The following is a 9,459-nucleotide window of genomic DNA, read 5'->3' on the forward strand; positions in this document are numbered from 1 at the left end:
AGTGTATTTTTTCCACAAAATTTGCGTTTAAAAAACCACTGCGCAAATAAGACGTGACTTTAAAAATTGCAACACCCACCATTTTATTCTCTAGGGCCTCTGCTTCAAAAAATATATAATGTTTGGGGGGTTCTAAGTAATTTTCTAGGAAAAAAATGCAGATTTTTACATATAGGTGAGATATGTACAGTATTTGTTTCAGAATAGGCCTGGCCTTAAAGTGGAAAGTCCAAGTCCAAGAAAACCTTTTTTTAGGTTTTGCAAAGACATGGGAGGAGTAAATATCTTTGAGAAGTTTTTAATGTTACCTATTACCCTACTTGGGCAATTCAAAATCAGATATGTCGTCAGGGCTGCTGTTAGAAATCACGGGGCCCCATGCAGACAACCTGACACCGATCACTATATGTGTTCATTCAGAAAAGGAAGGGGCTGGTAAATGTGACATATTTACCAGACCCTTCTCCCACTCACAATCTTGATGGATTCTATTGTGTGCTTGCAGCTGCCGGTGGGAAGGAGAGGAGGGAAGCCAGCAGCCCTGCAGGGGTAGGGGGGGAACACAAGGGGGCCTTGGTAGCAGGGGGAATTGTATGCTTCACAGTTAGGGTAAATTGTGTGGTGGGGGGGCAATTGCTGGAACTGATCCTTTGTATGGCTCTCTCTGCAGCAGCTGAAAGCCAACGGTAGGGAGAGGAGAAGAAGCAGGCTTTCAGCTGCTGCAGAGAGAGTCATACAGGGGATTGGTTCCAGTCATTTTCCCCTGCCACACCAATCAGTTTCTCTGCCCACATCCAATTCACCCTGCTGCCTGAGCCTCCCTGCTGGCCCGCGCCCAGCACAGGAGGACTGGTGGTACCCCCTTATCCATGGCCCTGTATGTCATCCATACACCAAAACTCTTTTTACTTACGGTAGTTACAAAGCGATATGCAATGTTCTGGAGATGCACAGGGTTCCCTTCAGCTAGCAACTGTAAACAGCCACAAATATAATCAACTGCTGATGCCTTATAGGAACTATTTTACTCCTGAATAGGGATGAGCCGAACACCTCCCGGTTCGGTTTGCACCAGAACATGCGAACAGGCAAAAAATTTGTACGAACAAGTGAACACCGTTTAAGTCTATGGGACATGAACATGAAAAATCAAAAGTGCTGATTTTATGGGGACCCAACCTTTCAGATTCCGATAAGCCCCTCGCCCACAGACCCCCACAACCACTGGGCAAGGGTTGTGGGGTTGAGGGACCTCAAAGCATCCTCCTCATGTTGAGGGCATGTGGCCTGGTATGGTTTAGGAGGGAGTGCTCTCTTGTCCCCCCCCCCCCCTGTCCTGCGGCCTGCCAGGTTGTGTGCTGGGATAAAGGTCTGGTATGGATGTTTTTTTATTTTGATGCAGGGTTTCCCTTAAAATTCATACCAGACCTTAAAGGCCTGGTGTGGATTTCGGGGGACCCCACGCATTTAAAAAAAAAAAATTTTGGTGGGGGTTCCCCTTAAAGCGGGGGTCCACCTATCTATTGTTTTTTTTTTTTTTTAGTTCATTCACAAACTTTTCTTCTCAGCATTACATACTCACATATTGTGTGTAATATGTCCGCCTGTGTCAGATTTCGTCGGAAAGAATAACTTATATTATTCACTGCAGGCGGTTTCCATCTTCATTGTGGGCATTTGAAGCCCACAAGCATTTATTTGCTGGATGCGGTGAATGCTGTGCTCGCTCGTTCCCGCACATGCTCAGTGGCATCCTCGGACGCCTGAGACTAGCTCTCAGGAGACTGTGCGGAGTCTGGGAGAGGCTAGAAACACGCCTACTCCCACGGGAGGAGAACCAGGAAGTGCAAAGAAGAATAGAAAAATAAAAGGTATTTACAGCGATTTAAATTTTCTTAAACGGCATGTCAGCATCTAGGCAAGGAAGAGAATACATACAGCTATTGTTCAAAATTTGGGTGGAACCCCGCTTTAATATTCATACCAGACCCAAAGGGCCTGATAATGGACTGGGGGGGGGGGGACCCATGCCGTTTTTTTCAATGATTTTCATCTATAGTGCCGGAGTATGACAATTCTTTACAGCCACGAGCAAAGTGCAAAGCCACAAGTTTTAAATAACCTTTTTTCCTTTAGAAATGTCATTTTGCTGTGGTAATGTTCTAAACACGGGGAAAATGCGCTACTTTACAGGCAGACTAAGGACACCCCCCCCCCCCGGCACGATATTTAAAGGAATATTTCATTTTTATTGTTTCACTTTAAGCATTGTTAAAATCACTGCTCCTGAAAAAAACGTCCGTTTTTAAAACTTTTTTTGCATTGATACATGTCCCCTGGGGCAGTTTAAACACTTTTTATGGCAATAACTTGCATATAAGCCTTTAAAATGAGCACTTTTGGTTTTTCATGCTAGTGTCCCATAGACTTTAAGGATGTTCCGGCTTTCGAATTTGCCCCGAACACCGCATAATGTTCGCTGTTCGGCAAACAGGCGAACACCCGAACACCCGATGTTCGAGTCGAACTTACGTTCGACTCGAACATCGGGCTCATCCCTACTTCAGAAGGTTCCTTGAGTCAACCATCTTATTCACACAACCCTGATGAGGGGGTATTGTACAAACCCAAGAAACGTGTTGGCTGTTTTTTCCTGTTTATGATATAAGGAACAATTTTGGACTCTATAACCAGTGCTGTAGAGTTTTTGTTCGACCTCACAATAAAAAGCCTAATAAAGGTATTGTTTTCTTTTTCTTGATCAAACTCAACCTTTCTCAACCTTTATAACATGAAGGAACCATTGAAATAACTTTCCAGACCCAGGGAACCCCCATAATAAATACTATATTTACAGCTCACGGTACACTAGCATGATGGTCATTGGGAAGAATGGTCCCTACATTTGTGATTGTTGGGAAGAATCCCTATTAAAGATAGCTAAAAAGGTCATTGGTGTCAGTGGTTACTTATGTGAAAGGTAGAAATCGCTTGTCGTTTAAGGAACTCCAGGCAACCTATGGAGGAACTCTAGGGTTCCAAAGGTCCCTAGTTGAGAAAGGCTGATCTAACCAAACAGAGGTTTTGGCTGGATTTTGGCTTTAGCGTGCATTTCTTATTGTTACATCTGGGTTTACATAATAATTACCATATTTTTCGCTCCATAAGACGCACTCCCCCCCCCCCAAAAATAGGGGGAAATGTCTGTGCGTCTTATGGAGCGAATATTGACCTCCCCCCCCCCCCCCATGAGCGCCAGGCAATCTCCCGGCTAGGCCTGCCATTCAGAGCAGCCCGAGTGGCTGAATGGAGTACGGCCACGGCGGTTACTTGGGCTGCTCTGTCTTCTATCTGAGTGACATGCGGATGTGATGACGTCCTTGCCAGGAAATGCCAGTCTGTGCGAGGTGGAGGACTGTAACAAAGTCCCGCCTCCTAGATAGATGGAACACTGATCCAACGATACATTGAATCAGTATGACGTGTATCACTTTTTTGGTGTGTAATATCTCAAAGTTTGTGACGCCTCATCCTAACATTTGTGATTTATATAGTTCACTATTGTTATTTATATTATTTGATTCTTTTGTATTTTTACTCATACCACTCTTCATTTTCCACATGATTTGATTTATTGGACTGCTTTTGCCAGCTTCCCTGTTTTGAGACATAGGGACTCTGCCTTATGCCCCGTACACACGGTCGGACTTTGTTCGGACATTCCGACAACAAAATCCTAGGATTTTTTCTGACGGATGTTGGCTCAAACTTGTCTTCCATACACACGGTCACACAAAGTTGCCGGAAAATCCGATCGTTCTGAACGCGGTGACGTAAAACATGTACGTCAGGACTATAAACGGGGCAGTGGCCAATAGCTTTCATCCCTTTATTTGTTCTGAGCATGCGTGGCACTTTGTGCGTCGGATTTGTGTACACACAATCGGAATTTCTGACAACGGATTTTGTTGTCGGAAAATTTTATAGCAAGCTCTCAAACTTTGTGTGTCGGAAAATCCGATGGAAAATGTGTGATGGAGCCTACACACGGTCGGAATTTCCGACAACAAGGTCCTATCACACATTTTCCGTCGGAAAATCCGACCGTGTGTACGGGGCATAAGTGTGTCATAGGAGGCAGGACTTTGTTACAGTAGGTGCTGGGATATGCATTTCATGAGAGTGGTAAGGCTGTATTTCATTGACACAGGTCAGGCTGCTTTTCATGGGACTGGTCAGGCTGCATTTATTTGGCACTGGTAAGGCTGCATTTAATTGGCACTGGTAAGGCTGCATTTAATGGCCACTGGTAAGGCTGCATTTAATTTGGACTGGTAAGGCTGCATTTAATTGGCCCTGGCCAGGCTGCATTTAATTGGGACTGGTAAGGCTGCATTTAATTGGCACTGGTAAGGCTGAATTTAATTGGGACTGGTAAGGCTGCATTTAATTGGCACTGGCCAGGCTGCATTTAGTTGGGACTGGTAAGGCTGCATTTAATTGGGACTGGTAAGGCTGCCTTTAATTGGCACTGGTAAGGCTGCATTTAATTGGGACTGGTAAGGCTGCATTTAATTGGCACTGGTAAGGCTGCATTTAATTGGGACTGGTAAGGCTGCATTTAATTGGCACTGGCCAGACTGCATTTAATTGGCACTGGTAAGGCTGCATTTCATGGGCACAGGTCAGGCTGTGTTTAATTGGCAATGGTAAGGCTGCATTTCATGGGCACTGGTAAGGCTGCATTTAATTGGCACTGGTAAGGATCCATTTAATTGGCACTGGTCAGTCTGCATTTAATTACCACAGGTCAGATTGTATTTAATTTGCACTGGTAAGGTTGCATTTAATTGGCACTGGTCAGGCTGCATTTCATGGGCACAGGTCAGGCTGCATTTAATTAGCACTGGTCAGGCTGCATTTCATGGGCACTGGTAAGGCTGCATTTAATTGGCACTGGTAAGGCTGCATTTAATTGGCACTGGTAAGGCTGCATTTAATTGGCACTGGTAAGGCTGCATTTAATTGGGACTGGTAAGGCTGCATTTAATTGGCACTGGCCAGACTGCATTTAATTGGCACTGGTAAGGCTGCATTTCATGGGCACAGGTCAGGCTGTGTTTAATTGGCAATGGTAAGGCTGCATTTCATGGGCACTGGTAAGGCTGCATTTAATTGGCACTGGTAAGGATCCATTTAATTGGCACTGGTCAGTCTGCATTTAATTACCACAGGTCAGATTGTATTTAATTTGCACTGGTAAGGTTGCATTTAATTGGCACTGGTCAGGCTGCATTTCATGGGCACAGGTCAGGCTGCATTTAATTAGCACTGGTCAGGCTGCATTTCATGGGCACTGGTAAGGCTGCATTTAATTGGCACTGGTAAGGCTGCATTTAATTTGCACTGGTCAGGCTGCATTTCATGGGCACTGGTAAATATTTTAGTACACCATTTGGTTCAGAATATTTTTCTTGTTTTCCTCCTCTAAAACCTAGGTGCATCTTATGGTCAGGTGCGTCTTATGGAGTATAAAATATGGTACATAATGAGAAACTCCTCCTTCAAATTTTACCATTCCAAATAAAATAAATATAAGTGAACTCTGTGTTTTTGCTTTTGTTTTGTTTTTCTGAAAAGTACAATGAGAAATTCTAAGAATGTAAGCATTAGAAAAGGAAAACAAGAGTGTCAAAAGTTCAAGCTTTACTACTCTGGCAATTCCAGCATTGATTTTCTTCCAGTAGTCATCAACAATTTGAAGGAAATTAAGCACTCTCAGAAATTTCTGGCAAAAGGAACACAATTAGCTACTAGGGCTTAATGTACACAGGACGTTTTACAACCTCCCCTGAACGATCCAACTTGACAGATAGTAAACGACATCTAAAAACGTCAGTTTCGCCGCGTTTACATGCCGCGTTTGACTTTAAATAGTCAAAAATTAAAAATGCCTGTAAACAAAACGCGGCTAAACGGGAGTTACTGCATTTACACACAAGGCGTTTAGCATTTCAAATGCCTCTGAACATCCGTCCTGAACGCATTTTCTTGCTTTCCAAAAAATGCTTCTCTACTCAACTGCCTAGAAACGACTATATGAACTAAAAAGGGGGAGTTTGGGACCTTAAATGAGACATATGGGTCACATGTCTCCATCCCTAAATCTGCGGAAAAAAAGGGGGGGGTTCTGGGACTTGTAAACATATGAGATGTAAACATATGAGATCATCTCTCATTGCCGGCTCTCCCTCCTCACACAGAGACAGCGTGTGAGGAGGGAGAGCGATCTGTGTTACTGAGAGAGCTTACACTTGAGTTACTGTGAGTTACTGTGAGTAAAACACATACACCGTGCCAACATATCAGCCATCTGCCAGTGCCATCTGCCCGTGCCATCTGCCCGTGCCATCTGCCAGTGCCATCTGACAGTGCCATCTGACAGTGCCATCTGCCAGTGCCAGTGCCATCTGCCAGTGCCAGTGCCTCTGTCAGTCCCATCTGTCAGTCCCATCTGTCAGTCAGATCTGCCAGTGCCATCTGCCAGTGCCATCTGCCTGTGCCACCTGCCTGTGCCACCTGCCAGTGCCAGTGCCATCTGCCAGTGCCATCTGTCAGTGCCAGTGCCATCTGCCAGTGCCTCTGTCAGTCCCATCTGTCAGTCAGATCTGCCAGTGCCATCTGACAGTACCACCTGCCGTCAGTGCCACCTGCCGTCAGTGCCACCTGCCGTCAGTTCCACCTGCCGTCAGTTCCACCTGTCAGTGCAACCTGTCAATACCATCTGTCAGTACCACCCGTCAGTGCACGTGCCATCTGTTATCAGTGTCACCAGTGCCACGTATCAGTGTCATCAGTGCCACGTAAGAGTGCCAGCTATCATCAGTGTCACTTGTCATCGGTGCCTTCTGTCATCACCAACAATGGCTAGAAGAGTATATTCAGCTGAGGAGGCGTACAGTATTCTTGCGGGCGACGAGAGCAACGGGGAGCTCTCCGCTTCCGATTCCTCCTCATTTTCCGACTCTGAGTCTGACGTGGAGTACGAGCCTGTCCTAACCAGTGGTACACTGACAGCCTCAGAGGAGGAGGATGAGAGTCCGCCCGCCAGACGAAGGCGTACTGGTGAGGAGGCAGTGCCATCCACCAGCACGGCAGTGCCATCCACCAGCACCGCGGTGCCATCCACCAGCACCGCAGTACCTCGGCAAAGGCCACGTACCAGTGGGGTGTCACCTCAGGCCCAAAGGGTTAGGTCCCATGCCAGCCTTCCCTATTCCCTTCAAAACCCCTTGTGGCTGCCACCCAATTCAGGGGAAGCTAACGTTCCCCCTTTCACTGCCCAGGCAGGAGTCCAGGTGGACACAGAAAATTTTTCCCCGATAGACTTTTTCCACCTTATTTTTACTGAGGACATGCTTGCATCCATTGTTGCCCAGTGCAACCTATATGCCCAACAATTTATTGCAAGCAACCCAACGTCCTCTTATGCCTACGAATGGAGAGCCATAACAGTGGAGGAGTTTAAAATTTTTTTGGGCCTCACGTTCTGTATGGGGCTAAACAGAAAAAATGAAATATGTTCGTATTGGTCTACCCTCCCCATCTATCACATGCCCATCTTTTCCTCAATAATGCCCAGGACCAGATATCTCATGATTATGAGATTCCTTCACTATAACGACAATACCCAGTGCCCTCCCCAAAATCACCCAAATTTTGACAAGCTTTTTAAAATTCGGCCCCTAATAAATTATTTTTCAGAAATCTTCCCCCAGTTGTTTACCCCAGGCCAACACATATGTGTGGATGAGTCCCTTATCAAATTTTCTGGCAGGCTGGGCTTAAAACAATTTATTCCCACCAAAAGGGCCCGCTATGGGGTGAAGATGTACAAATTATGCGATCGTGCTACAGGGTATACCTATGCCTTCATGGTATACGAAGGGAAGGACACCCAGGTACATCCCCCTAATTGCCCAGAATATATCGGATCGAGTGGGAAAGTTGTTTGGGAACTCATAAACCCACTCCTGGAGAAAGGCTACCATCTATATGTGGACAATTTTTATTCTAGTCTGCCCCTGTTCCGAAACCTTCATAGCAAGAAGACTCCAGCATGCGGCACCGTAAGGACGAATCGGAAGGGCTTTCCTCAAAGCCTCGTCAACAAAAAGTTAAGAAGAGGGGAGGCGGCGAGCTTACGGAATGAGGAAATTCTGGCTGTGAAGTAGTGGAGGGACAGAAGGGACGTCTACATGCTTTCTTCAATCCACAACAACACATTTGTTGAGATCAGCAGGAGGAATGGCCCAATTCAAAAGCCAACGTGTATCTATGAATACAACATGTATATGGGGTGTGTCGACTTCAACGACCAGATGCTCGAGCCCTACCTTTCCACCAGAAGAACATACCAGTGGTACAAAAAAGTTTTCATTTATTTATTTAATTTGGCCATTTACAACACCTATGTAATTTATCGCAACTCCACCGACAGACCCAAACCCTTCCTTGGCTACCAGGAGGAAATCACCACTGCCCTTATATACCCGAACGGCCCACCAGAAAACATTAGATCCGATGTAATTAGTAGACTCTCTGAACGCCACTTTCCCGATAAAATCCCTCCCAGACCAACATGCCAAAAACGACAAAAAAAATGCCGGGTGTGCTCCAAACGAGGGGTGAGAAGAGACACCACTTATCATTGTACCCAATGTCCTTCCCAACCAGGCCTCTGCATAGTTGACTGTTTCCGCCGTTACCATACTTCACTAAATTATTAGTGAAGTATGGTAAACATAACACTCACTTCCTGCCTTCACACCCCTTATGCCTCTGCTTGCTCTGTAACTGACCCTGGCTTGTTATTCGACCATGCTTCTGCCTACCGATTCTGTTTATATCTCTGCCTGATCTGGAACTGACCCTGGACTGTTATTCGACCACGCTTCTGCCTACCGATTCTGTACATACCTCTGCCTGATCTGGAACCGACCCTGGACTGTTTGACCATGCCTCTTGCCTGCCTCTTGGACTGATCTTGTACCCTGCCAGTGGACTAGTGGGATTCAGAACACAGGGGTCTCACATATGTGAGGGGCTCCAGAATTGTTTTTCTGGATGAAGAAAACAATTTAATTTGTTTTCTCATTCCTAGATTAGGGTCTGGAGACTCGGAGGCTTCAAAGAGATTTGGGTGGGAGAAGCCTCTACCCCTGTCCCCATTCTGTCCTGAACGAGGCCCTACTTCTGCCTGCTGCCTGTAGGACCTATGCCATCATGCCTCTGCCTGTCGCATGAACTGACCACACCACATGGACCTGCCTACTACCAGGACCAATATATTGGCGCTGCTGACAATCTCTGCCTGCACTGACCCTGAACTATATATGGACAGTATCCCTACCTGCTGCCTGTACTGACTATGGACAGTATTTCTGCCTGTTGCCTGGA

The sequence above is a fragment of the Aquarana catesbeiana genome, linkage group LG01, assembly GCF_042186555.1.
Source record: "Aquarana catesbeiana isolate 2022-GZ linkage group LG01, ASM4218655v1, whole genome shotgun sequence".
Taxonomy (NCBI): Eukaryota; Metazoa; Chordata; class Amphibia; order Anura; family Ranidae; genus Aquarana; species Aquarana catesbeiana.